The sequence below is a fragment of the Dermacentor andersoni genome, chromosome 6 (genome assembly GCF_023375885.2).
Source record: "Dermacentor andersoni chromosome 6, qqDerAnde1_hic_scaffold, whole genome shotgun sequence".
NCBI lineage: Eukaryota > Metazoa > Arthropoda > Arachnida > Ixodida > Ixodidae > Dermacentor > Dermacentor andersoni.
This window is the reverse complement of record NC_092819.1, coordinates 7,897,342-7,912,257: the sequence shown is the minus strand read 5'-3', so window position 1 is coordinate 7,912,257 and position 14,916 is coordinate 7,897,342.

Sequence of the window (14,916 nt, the reverse complement as noted above, 5' to 3'; positions counted from 1 at the left end):
GAGCGTTTTGCCCGAGCATAACGTGAGGGTAATAGGTCTGAGATTAATTGTACCAGAGGGTTTATTGGGTTTAGGAATAAAGATTACTTCAGTGGTTTTCCATGCGTTCGTGAGAAAGCTGTTATCGAAGCAGGACAGGGGTAATTGGAGATCGCTGGGAGAGGCTTTCGTCCTCCAGTGGGCATAAAATAGGCTGATGATGATGATTATAGTATTCTGTGAGGGCAGAGATAGATTTGTCGTCCAGATGTCAGAGCAATTTATTATTTACATTATCTGTACCCGGAGCAGATGTAGCTTTAAGGGAAGCTAGGGCACGTCGAACATTCAGTCACTTCGCAGAACCCCACTGTCCAAACTGTGAGGAGGCTTACTGCTCCTTATCCCATATGCTCTGGCAATGCCCTGCGTTACGCAGCTCATCGCTAACCACTCTAACCGACTGGGAGGCAGCCCTTAAGAGCGGCGACCTCTCAGAGCAACTACGGGCTGTCCAGAGGGCCTGCGACAAGGCGGAGGACCACGATGTTCCGACCCCGACGTGGGTGCGGCCCGCGACGGCTACGGGGACTCCCTGAAAAGGGAGGTACCCTAACGCGGTTCCTCACGACCATTAGTACAGTTATTTGTCTGTCTGTCTTCGTTGTTGGGGCGCCAAAAAGTCCATTAACCTCGCCTGTGTAGTTGAATTCTCGTGAGTTGTGGGAGGAGGGAGGTGTTATCGTGCAAGCGCCTGCAAAAGATGGGGAATATTATCCTTGTGTTTTCGCAATAATTGAGTGATGCAGTGACTGTGGTAGCGCGCGAGGTCGAGAGATCAAGCCAGTGTCTCAGCAGTTGCCAAGTCCTTTTACTACTGAGATTCCCATGCATGCTCTCACGTACTTGGCCTGATTGTTGATTAACTAGTTGGGTTCCATATGCTTGGGTGTGAGCATCAAGTCTAGCTACACAGATGCGAAGCCTGCGGTTATGGCGGTGCCTTTTCCACCGCTTTAATAGCCATTCCTTCAGTTGCCACGTGTGTAGTAGTTTGGCGTCAGCTGTTTGAAAAGGAGCATCAGGTGGCATAGTTGTAGTATGATTGTCAACGTCCGTTCGGAGTTGACTGATCCATTGCTGTAGATAAAGTATGCAATTGAAAGCATTATTTGCGCGAGTTTTCCTAAATTTGTCCCAATCCGTAAGTTTTGGAGGTAGAGGGTTAAAGGGCTTGCGAGAAAAAGTAACATAAATCTGAATGACGTAGTAGTCGCTACCAAAATTGATTTGAAGGTTTCCCCATTTAGTTAACCCGATAGGTGCGAGTGAGATCTGGCTAAATTTAGCGTTTGTATGTGTACTGAGGTTATGAACGTTAGTAGTGATGGACTCAAGCTTAGCTTCTACGGCATCCGTTCGTTTCTCAAGGTCCTCAAAGCGATTGTTAGAGTTTCGAATGGTGCGGCAAGTTTACGACTTAGCTTATCGTGTTCCTGCCAAGTATCTCTCCCATCATAAGCAGTTTTACGCTTTGTGGCGGTAGTGGTAGTGGGAGGAGGATAAGCGTCTCTGATTAATGCATAATCGCCATTCTATTGACAGGGGAAGGGTTTATAGTGGGCTTATCAACAGTAGGTTGAGATGGAGAAGTAGTAGTTGTACATAGAGAAGGGATTTGGAGGCCGGGAATTTGTTTATGCAGAACAGGATTTTCTTCCTTAAACTTCTGCATGAGGGCATAGAGGGGTGCATCAGGATGTTTAGGTTTAGCTAAGCTGTGGGAATCTACTGATGCCCAGCTTACCTAAGGAGGCCTTGATTTGTTGTTAGAGGGAGCGGCCGATAGAAGAGGCCAACTTTCGTCTTGCTTTTTTTTTTAGGAAGAGGTACCTGCTTTTTGGGCAAATGAGGAGATTTGGTCTTGGATGAAGGCCTTTGGGAGTGATATTTTGGGCTTATATTGTAGTGCACACTGAATGGATTCAATCTCACGACCTCCACTACACAGTACCATTTGGGAATGCACAGATGACCAGTCGGAGGATTCACAGTTCCGCATTTATGGCAAGTATCCTCTTTGTGCGTAGGGCACACATCCGGTCGATGTCCAACTCTCCAACAGCGTGTGCAGGCCTCCATTCTTTGTCGGAAAGGCTTGCACCATAACATCGCCATTTCATATTTGACCCCAAAAGGAACTTCCATTCCTAAGAAATTCACGAGGGCTTCGTCGGAAGTTTATCCCATTCGTCTGGCTTCTAGAAAATGCATTTGTAGGTTGCACTCACGAAGCATGAGTAGGATGTCTTTTTCGTACATAACTTCTCCCAGGCATACTCTGCCTATGTAGATAATGCCTTTGCACGGCTCGGAGTTTGGAACGCTGTAGGAGCTGACTTCGTGCTCTTGGCCGTCGACTGTGAGCGCCTTGGTGGCGCGATATTTCTTCAGGCGATCGTAGCTTTCCGTACTGAGGAGGATAATGGGTTGGTGGTGATGATTGATGGATTGATGGTAACGACGTCTTGGCGCAGCTCCATAGTGGCTGGAAAGCCGGCTGCCGTAGAGGGAAGCTTGGAGAGTTGGAAGTGGTTAAAGTGGGAGGCTTTGAAACCTCCACGAATACAAAATAGCCTTGTATAAGCATTCGGGTAACTTGGGAGGTCTCACTTAGTTATTCCTGGAGGTCATGTGCTTCCATACAGTGGCAGTGGCAGCGAAGGTGTCCTTACGAAGTGATCCTTGATATGCGGCGTCGTATATGTGAGTTTGCCGCCACTTGAGCATCTCCTCTAGGGAAAGATCGTCCCCTTCTACTACCTCAAACTAGCTCATGACGCCCGCACGCGGCGTGCCAACGCCTACTTCGTCGGAGAGTCATCAAGCTCTCGTAGGCGAGGAACCACAAAAGTCACAATAAAAAAAGTTCTACAGCACATACCTTTTCAAAAATAGTCTCAGAAGGTCGCGGAAATCTTCACACATGTCGTGTGAAAGAGTCACGGAGCCGATTAGACACGTCCACATGCGGCGATGCCAACCCGCGTTCCCCCAGTTTTCAAGAGATCACTTGGGATGGAGTCCCTGGGACTACGCTCGTCGACACTGCGTCACCTGTTAGCGTCATCTCAATGACCACGTTAAAGCAAAACCAAAGCAGATGGCCTCCGTTAAGCAGCACCACTCTAAGATTATCTTGTTTTGGGGGGAACCCCCAGTGGTTGGAGAACTGCGTATGAAAGCTACATGTGAAGGGCACGACGTACATGGCACCCTGATAATGTCGGCAGACCCGGACCGGCTCTACGCGGAAGAAATACCATCAAGGCGTTCAAAGACTGCGGAGTAGCCATGACGAAGCCAAACGTCGTCGCCAACCTCAACACATGAAGGAAGACTGCACTAGCCAGGAACTTTAGACATTGCTTACTGAGTTCGAAGACGTGTTTTCACCAGGTTTAGGACTCTAGAAAGGTCCATCTCTGAATTTAATCCTAAATTAAACGCCACGCCGCGCTTTTGCAAAACGCGTACGGTTCCATATGCTTTGACCACCAAATTGTCCGAAGCTTTGGACCGATTAGTAGCAGACGGCGTCAAATCACCGCTTACGGCAGAAGAATGGGCTACACCAGTGGTTCCAGTTGTGAAAGGAGATGGGGCGATTCGACTTCGACAAGCATGAGTTCTGGAAGCTTTGCCCATCAGTGTAAAAAAAGGCCAAAAATTGAACTTGACAGGCGACTTTCAAACCCAGACATGAACCGTCCAGACGCAGGAAAGAGAAGAATTAACAAGAGAAGTAGACAACCTAGGAAGACTTGATAGCGACGCAAAAGAATTGTCAGTGCGACAACACTGAGGGTATCAAATGGAATTCCAATAGAGAGATGATACGGGTTCTTACGAGGTTCGGATGGATTGACATACTGATGGGGAACACTTATACATAGTGCTTAAAACGTAATGTATGTTACGCGTGAAGTGTGTAGCTTGCATTTGGGTTCGGTTGTTTGTTAGCAGAGTTGAGTAGAATGTAAGAAATGGCTGCATTAGGAGTCACAAAAATTGTTTTCACGGCATGTATAATAATGGATAGAAGAACAGTGCTCTAAGTGCTCATATGTTGTCATCAATGTGGTAGGTGAAACACTAAGAACGTATTTGAGGTAGCGGTGTATGAAAATGCTTTTTTTTTCGTATAAGATGCTTGTGGCGGAAACCAGAGATAGTACATTGCCATTCGTAGAGTTTGTTGTAGATTGTGAAGCGGTGGAGTGTTTGAGCACAGTCGTGTGAAGGATGCTCGCTTACTGTGCTCAGTGCCGGAGTGGTGTTTAGTAATGCAGTAAGTTTATTTATGTTTAGCAAGTAGTTTGTGTTAGTGTGAAGCAGTGGGACGCTGAGTGCTACACGTACAAGTAATATGACAGTATTGTGATACAGCAGTGTTCAACAATGACTCTGGTTTTAAATAACGAACTCTATCAGGTGCGCAGTGAAGTGAATATGTGAAGTGAAAAGATAAAAAAGAGCAAGAAAACACTAGGTGACAGAGGAAAAGCTCAAGAGAAAGGATAGTTCCTGTTTGTGAACAGAGCTTACATTGGTCGTTTTCCTTGCCCCCTGCGATTTTGTTAATGTACTTTGGGTGTGGGTATGTGTTTGTCTGGAGTCGCCTAAACGCGACCGCTTGCGTTTTATCGAGTTGCTTGGCCGGTGGTGGGAGCGCGCGACGCCTCAAGCGATACCTATGGACTATTTCATGATAAGTCTCGCAGGGTTCCTCGTGTCTCTCCTCCTCATTCACGCCGTCCGCGTCCGCGGTCGAGGCTCGGCGCGCGAGATCTGGAGCCAAACTGTGAGCCGACGCGTTGCCGGGCACAGCCGCGTGAGCGGGGCTCCACACGAGGGTTTTCAAGCCGCTTAGGGGCCGCCTGGCGTTCCCACATAATGTGGGAATGCAACTCGCTCCCGTTTTCTCATCCCCCCGTCAGCAGCGAGACTGACTGGACAGCCTGGCTCAGTTCCGGGGACGTCGACCGACAGCTTGAACTGATGGACTGGGCGGAGAGGGCCAAGCAGGCCCAGGGCCTTACTTGAACCTGATCCCTTAGCCACGTCCCCCTTTACCCTTCCCCTTTCAATAAAGTTCACCACCACCAAGAGAAAAATGTTGGAGTTGGAGTTGGAGTTTATTTCACCACAGTGATTCAATGTTTACATATTCATACATGAGGCAAAAGATACAATGTGTGGTGTGGAATGCGGGAAAAAAGCTGCGACATAAACGCAGCTTGACTGGCCCCACATCCCAGCAACACAAGGCAGAAAAGTGACAGCATTTGTAGTCATGGAAACAAGTAAACAGGCACATAAATACATCGTGAAATTGGTACAGTAAGGAAATATAGTTACACAAAAACGAAAAAGGCATAAAAATTTTTACTCCTCGAGAAGACACAAAAAGAAAAGAATGGTAAAAATGCAGCATCTCGTGCCGCATTTTTTGCACCAAGAAAACACATCAAGAAGTACATCATGTCAGTAAAAAAGATTGGACATATCCTGTCGCGAAAGAAGGCTTAATCGCTCAAATGAAAAATTGAATTTGTTTAGTATGTGGGGGAGCGAATATTTCAGCATTTGGAGACCATAGTTTGTTCGGCATCGAGGAACCTTCCAATAATCGCTCTGTCTAGTAGGTCGAGACTAGAGGGCCAATGCGAGAAATGACTGCATGAATGAAGGCGCTACGGGGCCAACGCTGCGGAAGGACACGTAGCAGATGAGCAGCCCATGCTGCGCTCTGGGACGACTGACAGGAGAAGGAGCTGGAGGGCGGACGGGACGCGGATGGCTCGTGGAGACGGCGGCATTCGAGTAGAAGCTCAGCGGCCACGGCTGCAACCTGTGAGCTGAGTGGACGCCCCAGCGGAAATTTCAGCTACAGACTGACGGCGACGTTTCCGAGAGTCCCTGCGGCTACCGTATCCGCAGGCTAGCGGAGTCGGCCGCGCGATTCAGGCGCCTCGGTCACTCCACCGTCCTGACGACGTCGAATCCACGCCGCATCGGCGGGCCCAACCGCTTTTCGTCAGCGACGGCGCGGCAACGGCGGCGGACTCCATTTAAAATGTGCTGGCTCTACTGCAATCGCGAGCAGATGTAAGCATGAAATGGCTACCGGCAAAGGAAATTGGTTGGAGGTGATACTAACCACAATCTTAGAATGGGTGTAATGCACGTTCGCAACTCCACACCCCACCACACCACACCGCACCACGCCATACTGTGCACTGGTCCATGGGGACCCAATAGTTTGCTGTCACAGACAGAACCTCGTTGCAAGTATCGTCTCGGTCAAACAGCCATCCGCGATGCGCCGTACGCTACCGGACACTACCGGCGCTGCTAGCGCGCCGGACGCGCCGCGGACCCCACGGATCATTGGCGTTGAAAAGAGCACAGGCAACTCTGTCTCAGCGCCAAAAGATGACAATCAACCGTATGGTGCCCTGTATCTGCATTTTGAACGTCACTATTGGAAATGTAAAATAAAGCTTCGCCGTACTAGAAGTTACAGCTTAAGTCACATTGTAAACAAACATTTGGAAGAACTCTGAAGCAATATTTTTGTAACTTGTTTAGGAAGTAACTAGCATATATAATGCGGTCTTGACTGGGTGCCTGGATGATCTTGTTTAATTCTCGCAACTTGTCCGGATGTTTTCGTTGTGGCCGGGTAAATAGGCCAAAACTGGAAGCTCATTACGGCCAGTTTCCTCGACGCTGGGCGAGCTACGTTCATGTACCGCCTGGCGCGACGGTGTCTGCCGTTGAGTTACGGGCCCTCCACAACCGTCCCGGCTCGTGGAGTGCGCCCCCTTTGTGGCGGTCGTGAGGACTCGGGTCATATCCTTACGCTGTGTTTGCTTCCTGCAGCTCTTCTCCAAAGGATCGCTATTCTCTTTAAGCTCCCAGATGGTGTTCCATATCAGACTGTCCGATATTTGCACCCTTTGCCTAAACAGGCGATCAACCAGTTCGTGCTTCTTCTCGCCGAGTGCTCATAGCAAGTTTGGTTGGCACGCTGTGATGCAATTTTCGGGGGACAAGCGCCGGGCCTTCACGAAGTGCTTGCAAAAGCACAGAAGGAGGTCTGGTTCCAATCTTACCCGGGAGCGGTATCGCTTGGGCGACAAGAAGTTTCTCGAAGTTTCTCGAAGCTATCCATTAAGTGATGATGCATGCTCCTAAGGTCGCTCGACTCGGCCGTGTGCGCCAGTCGATCTACGGGGTTTTGTTTGGCTCAGTGGAACCCAGAGCCGGAACCGGTGGTGGCGCACCCTCGTGTGGTCACGCTGCCCCGCGGATGGCTTTGGGGCTCTCCATGGTTGTATGCCTTGACCTCTTTTGCGTCAAGGTAGTCCGAGGGTCACTCATGCTTGTGTCCTGTAAGACCGACATGGCTGTTTATGTGTTGAGTGCAGTAACTCAGTTGTGCTGCACCGCAACAGCCCCCTTGTCCGGGAAGGACCGTTGGCCCGAACCAAAGCCCCTCCGTCCAGTCAGCCCGGGTAGATGGGGATTACCAGGGTCAATGTATCGGATGATGTTGGGTTGATGAGCACATGTAAGCTCTGGGACGCGGCATCTTCGGGTGCCAAGTCCTCTTCCCATCTGACAACCGCACGGGTAACGGCCCTTGCTTTTGGGTCAAGGTCACTGGAAGGTCGCCGACAAGGGGAGCTAAAAGCATTTCATGCTTAATATTTCTGACCTATCAATGCATCATATCTGAGGACTTTGGGGAATGTGTATAATTTCAGAATAGTGGCTAGCCGGGCTTGTTGGTACTTTTAACTCGCGCTGTACATAGTTTGTTTTGAGTGGTTTTCTTTGATAGTATATTTTTAATTATTAATTTTGGCTTTCACGTGCGACGTGCCTGCCTGTCTTTAGTTTGCCGAAATTATTGAAAGTTCTGCAGCTTCATCTGCGGGTTTGAGCACTACCCGCCGTGGTTGCTTAGTGGCTATGGTGTTCGGCTGCTAAGCACTAGGCCGCGGGATCCAATTCCGGCCGCGGCGGCCGCATTTCGATAGGACCGAAACGCGAAAACACCCGTGTACTTAGATTTAGGTGCCCGTTAAAGAACCCCAGATGGTTCAAATTTCCAGAGTGCCCCACTACGGCGTGCCTCATAATCAGATCGTGGTTTTGGCACGCAAAACCCCATAATTTAACTCCTTTTTTTTTTTGAGCGTTGCGCCACATGTATTAGCGTCCCTGCTGAGGAGCTGTGTGGTTGTGAGCTGCATCATTGGGCGCTGACAAACGCAGTCTCGTGCGCCCCCGAGGTCGCTGCTGCCGGCGTTCCTCATCCAGTGCCCCTCTAGGGCCCCTGTTCGCATCGGCATCGCACCAGCGTTGTGACACGCCTTGTATACCCGCCGGGGGGGGGGGGGGGGGGGGGGGCGCTGCATGTGCACCCGTGTCCCATACAGTGCACAGAGTCTATCGTGCTGCGTCGCGGTATGTCTCCGCCACGTATTTGTATTGTGAGGAGCTCGAGCGCGGCGCTAAACCTTCATATCGTTTTCAATGCTTCGCCTTCCGGCGAAACTGTCCATTTCATTCACTACGCGGGAGAGTCCGGGTGCCAGGCCAAGTGTCCACTGTCCCGTGAGTACAGTGGCGAAACCCGGTGATTGCCCCAAGTACGATGCAACAAGCAAGCGAGCAAGGCTGCCGCGCTGAACTGGTTCTCGATAGCGGTGTATGCACGCACTGAGCCGAGCGCGCAGCAGTTTCATCTGCGCTGACGTTGCGGTAATTTCGCAGTGGCTGAGCAGTCACTGAAATATAAGGTGTCACGTTCACTTTCAAAAGCTTGGTGGTGATGGAGCATGCCCAATCTTATGTACTAGCGTCAGTGACGCAGCCATAGAGGTCGTGGCAGGCAGGTCAGAAAAGCGCCTCACTTTGTTCGTTCTCTCGGAGGCGAAATTGTTGTTTACATTAGCCGAACAACCTTAAGCGGAGGCGCGGGCGGATTTGTTATGTCGTACGTAACGCGAGACGTTGTTTGTTGCGCGATGATGACTCCGTGCATCGTTTGAAGGGTGATGCCCGACGCGAAATCCATGTGTGGTCTCTGCCGGACTGACAATGGGCCGCGGCGGCGGCCTCGCTTGTTGGCGTGCGCCGTGGGAGGGGAGCCGCCGCGCAGTCCCCGACTCGTGGGCGCGCGGGGTAGCGCTTTCCTGCGGCAAAAAACGTGCGAGCCAAGGACGATTTCGCAAGCCAGTTACGTGCACTGCTCTAGGCTATACGTCCGTGTCAGTCCGACGAAGCGCGAGGTACTGGAAAAGCACATGAAGGGACAAATTTTCTGTATCGAGGGCTGATGCAGCCCAGCACTTAAGCAACCTAGCATATGGTTTGACAAAGGAATGGCGCACACCTAACTTTACTCAGTGTCATTCGCATTCACTCGACACTTTTATACGCAACTGTGCATGTTGCCTTCCCCGAATTGAAAAAGAGGTATTTGTCGCTTGATAGGAACAATTTTAGGCATTCTGTGTGCTGTTGCCTGTCCTCAGAAAATCAAAGGATTGGCCGCGCACCGCTCTGGAGGATGAAAGACCTTTATTCTGGGGTAAAATCTTGAGATCGTCGTCCCACATATCACAGCTGCGGAAGGCCACGAGATATGCTGTGATTTCTGACGGCAATCCAACTTTTTATTACGTCGGTGACTCCAGTGCACATATATTAATAGACTCTGCTTAATTTTTTGCTCCCGTTACCCAGAGCGGCACGTAGCCAACCGTGCGGTCCGTTTCCTTTCGTTTACCCCTCTCTCCACATTAGTTCGACAAAGTCTGGGAGCTCGTCGGGCCCAAGTCCGGGTTCGTGCAAACGGGTCTGGCCAAGGGAGAGGCTCGCTCGGCAAAACCGCTCGGCAAACCGGGTTGACCGCTCCCATTTACGTCTCGGTCCACTCGCGTCGAGTTCGAGTAAACGAAGCCGTGTAACAGTAGAGCAGTGCAAGTGACGAGTCACCCGCGTATCGCCTAAACAAGCGTTGTAAATATCGCGGATTCCTTAAGCAGTATAATATATGGGGACGTCGCTTACTGCACGTGCACCCGTGAGCAAAAGTATACAAACCCCAGGGTCACCGAAAAAACTGAATTTCTGCGTAATTAATATTCATAAGCTGAAATTGACGATTTCACTGGAAAGTTTGCAATGCCAAATTTGGACTGCAGTCCTCAATTTCAAATTACATTCACAGGCGAAGAAGAAAATCGGCCTTATCGCGCCATCTCTGGGTGTACTTCCCGGTCATTGGACTGCCTTCAATTCTACTGCACGCAACTACTGGAATGTAGCAACTCTGTGCGACTTGTTTTCTCCGGCCATCGAAAGCGACAGAAAGTGGTCCGTGGCTGAAACCTGCTGCGTAATAGACCTGAGTGATGCGCCTGCTGAGAAGATCTTGTTCGTCGGGGAATTTACTGCTAACTAGCTCGTCTCCGTGCCCTCTTTTGTTGGACCAAATCTTGATCGGTCTCGTGGGAAAATTGTCTGGCTGCGTAGGTTTCAGAAGCTGCCCGCCCACCCACGTATTCCTTCCTTAGCGAACGAAACCGCAATAAGTTGTGGGACCTGTGTTATTGGCTCCTGTAAGTTCTCAGTAACTTGTAGCGAGCAATGTCTTGAGTAAGCTGCTGCCGTTAGCACCACGAGGCAATTTTAACACCAGCTTTTCTGACCAGTCTTTTGCAAAACACATAACATCATGTCGCGCTAGAAACTAAGGAACGCACGCAAAGGAAGCCGAAGTAGCGCGCTTCAGTTTCTTTTGCTGCTGAACCGCGTTGTCGCTGTATTTTCTCTCCTTGCTGTAGGATATCCTTTCGAAATTTGAGCAAAAATAGAATTCGGTCGTGCTGAGCAACTATAACCTCAATAGAAACACCCCTCGCCCCTCAACAGTTCCTTTTTATACATTCCTTGTGGTTTCAGCAGCGACTATATACGTTTACGATGTCCGTCTCAGCTTTTGCGTTAGTTTTCCAATGGCAAACTACGTAATTGATTCCAAAATATGCTTCAGTGTTTCTTTCTTTCCTTTTTTTTATACGGGCTCGCACATGGCAACGACAGTCGAGCCGCTTTATTTACAGTAAACATTCAGCCTAAGCGTTTTAGCTCAATCTCTACAACGTCGAGCTGTTGCATTGATTCTCAAGAATAAGCACAGCCCAATAGTTGAATAAATTAACACGTAGTTGCTTAGCATATGTTCATGAATTCCGAAAAATTCTCTGCTTTCACGTTCCCGTAACCAGCCCGAAACATTCGGCATGAAAAATACCGCTAGCGATGTATTATAAACATGACAGCACTCAGCCCACATACATCCATGTTCCGTCTAGTTCGCCATTCATAAGCATGCATTCCAAAAAATTATGGTCAGCGTCATGCTGGTAACAAACATATTTATTGCTGTAACGGTATTTGCTTCCGCTTTTCAGTGCATTAACGTGGGCTTATTTACCAACGAGGTGTAGTAATTACTAGAGAGAGAGAGAGAGAGTGAACTTTATTGAGCACCAGCAGTTCAGTCGGCTGGGCCTAGGCCTCCCACGATGGGACGTCGAGGTCTTGCCTCTTCGCCGCTTCGTAAGCCTGCTGGGTCGCCCAGAGTTGGTCGTCGAGATGGGAGCTGCGCAGGGCGGCGTGCCATCTCGACGAGAGGGTCACGGTATTAAGGTCTGGGTATTGATCTTTGCACTCCCATAGCATGTGGGGGGAGTGTTGCTGATTCAGTTTTACAGACCTTGCACTTCTGGCTCGGGTAGATGTCGGGGTATATGGTGTGATAGCGTGAGAGGGAGGGGTATTTATTCGTCTGTAACAGGCGAAGGGTGGTTGCCTGTGCTCTGTTTAACTTGCGGTGAGGGGTGGGGAAGGTTCTTCTTGCCAGGTAAAATGACTTCACAAGGTCGTTGTATCTTGTAAGGCGGTCGCGTCCTGCGGGTGCACCTGCACCGTCTCCGGCACGGTTGACTAGTCCTCGTGCTACGGAGTGTGTAACCTCGTTGAGGTTGGTGAGGTGCGGGTGGACAACGCCGGCGTGTGCTGGGATCCAGACGAGGGTGATTTGATTTTCAGACGAATGCGGGGCTTGTTGTAAGATACGGAGTGATTGCTGAGAAATACGACCCTTGATGTAGTTGTTGATTGCTGCACGAGAATCGCTCAGTATGGTGTGACAGGCTGGGTCAAGAGTGGCCAGGGCGATGGCCACTTCCTCGGCCGTCTCGGCATTTTGGGTAACGATGCTGGAAGCATATCGGAGCAAGCCGCCTGCTGTGGTAACCGGCGCAAAGCGCCGTCCATCTTGGTACTCAGCTGCGTCGACGAAGGTGACGCCCGCGGTGTTGGCATAAGCTTTGATGAGGGAGGTAGCTCGTGCCTTCCTGCGTTCTTTGTTGTGGTCTGGGTGCATGTTTTTCGGAATAGGGTCGGCGTGTATCCATTGCTGAATGTCACGTGGTATTGGGTGTTTGTCTCCATATTGACGGTGGTAGGTGATATCAAGCTTGGTTGGAATGCTGCGGCCCGTTTCCGTGAGGGTAAGCCGCTCTAGTTGAGATCGACGTTGGGCTTCGATTAACTCGTCTAGCGTGTTGTGGATACATAATTCTAGTAGAAGTTCCATGCTGGTGTGGTTGGGCAGTCCTAAGGCCTGCTTATAGGCTTCTCTGATGATGATGTCGAGTTTAGTCTTTTCGGCTTTGTACCGGTTGAGAAAGGGCGCAACGTAAGTAATGTGACAGATGATAAAAGATTGGACAAGGCGGATGAGGCTTCCTTCCTTCATACCCCTCCTCCGTTGGTCACTCGTTTCAGCAGTCTGGATGTATTAGCGGCCTGTCGAAGGATCTTGGAGACAGCCGTAGAGTTAGCTCCTTTGGCTTCTATGGTCATACCAAGAACGCGGATGCTAGGGACCACGGGTATGGGTCTTCCATCCCTCAGGTTGAGCTCTATTCGTGGAGCCCCGTGTGGGGTCGTCCACGGTGTGTGAGGCGGTATAGGAGAAGCTCCGACTTTTCAGGGGAACAGCGGAGTCCCGTGCCTTCAAGATAATTTTCCACGACGTCAATGGCGTCTTGTAGGGCAGTTTCGATTTGGCCGTCACTGCCCTTTGCTGCCCAGATTGTAATGTCGTCGGCGTATATGGTGTGTTCAATACCGTCGAGTTTTTGTAGTTCTTGTGCTAATCCGAGCATAACCAGATTAAACAGTATTGGGGAAATGTCAGAGCCTTGCGGTGTGCCCGTGCTGCCGAGGCAGAGTTCCTCCGATTGAATGTCTCCGACCGGCAGGAAGGCCTTCCGATTGGATAGAAAGTCTCTTACGTAGTTGTAAGTTCTTCTGCTTGATAAACTTTCTACATTGGGATTTCGAGGTTCGTTTTTACATTTACTTACTAACTTTTTACAAGATAGGCGCCAATATGTGTCGATTTCAAGATTCCATAGCGATTTCACGGCAATTAATTCTGGAGTCCCGCAAGGTTCTATATTGAGTCCTTTGTTATTCAATCTATACGTTAATGATCTTGCTAACAATGTGCCTGTTTCATTGTTCCAGTATGCTGACGACACTGTCATTTTTGCGCGCGCAAAGAAATACACTGATGCTGTAACAGTGTTACAGATGGCAGCTGTTAAGGCTATGGACTGGTTTAAGTCTAACCTTATTAATGTTAATACTTCTAAAACACAACTTATATGTTTTCATAACCCTTTAAAAAAATTTGAGTTGAGTCATCCTGTTTATTTGCATACTTCCTCCTGTTCTCATTGTAACTGTGTTCCAGTAAAATATGCGCATTCGGTCAAATATCTTGGCCTGATCTTCGACAGTGATCTCTCTTGGAACTCGCACCTTTCTTTCGTTTGTCAAAGACTTCGTGCTGTATCTTGTGTCCTGTATAATATTAGATATTTTATGCCTTTTTCTGTCCGTAAATGTGTTACACACGCTCTAGCCTATAGTGTACTAAGATACGGAATCACTGTTTATGGTCACTGCACTGTTCGCTGGCAGCGCAGGGTGAATTCGCTTCTGCGTTTACTTTTAAAGAATATTGCCTACGACCTGCCCATCGGTAATAACATTGATATTTTCAGAAGATTAAAGTTTCCAAATTTTAACGCTTTATTAACAGAAACCATTGTGCTTAAACATTTTTGGTGCAGTCAGTTCACCATTCCATATGTTCCTGCACGTGATTTAAGACCAAAATACCGTTACTGCATTCCTCGCTCCTCAACCCGGTACGGAAAGCGCACGCGTCAATACTATGTACCTGCCTGTTTCAATAGTATGCCACCTAGTGTATTCCGCATGAGCACAAAATACACCCTGAAAAAAATTTTGCGGTATGTCTCTGCGTTGCTTCCTACCCCATAATTATTTAATCGAGTGTTACTATGTTAATTTCATATTGCTGTCATCCCTTTTGATGTTGTAATAGTTATGTCTCCATATCTGTCTCTCTGAGTTGTTAAATTTTCTTTTTCTTTTTGCTTGTCGAGTTTGTTGCAATACCTCTATTCTTCCTTTGTTTTGCTAATGTTCGCTGTCTGCCAGGCGCTGCCACTCAAGCCCTTGTGAGGCTTTGGTAGGCCTGATTTTTGTGTATGAAAATTGATACGAATAAAAGTACTATCTATCTATCTATCTATCTATCTAAGTGCGTTCTCCAAGGTTGAGCAAGGAGATGCGTTCGAGGATGGTGATTACTAGCAAAGTTTTTTTTTTTTACTTTGCCCACTGCTAATAGGCAACCGCTGTGGCATAAATGGAAGACGTCTGCTCATGACTGAAATGCAACAT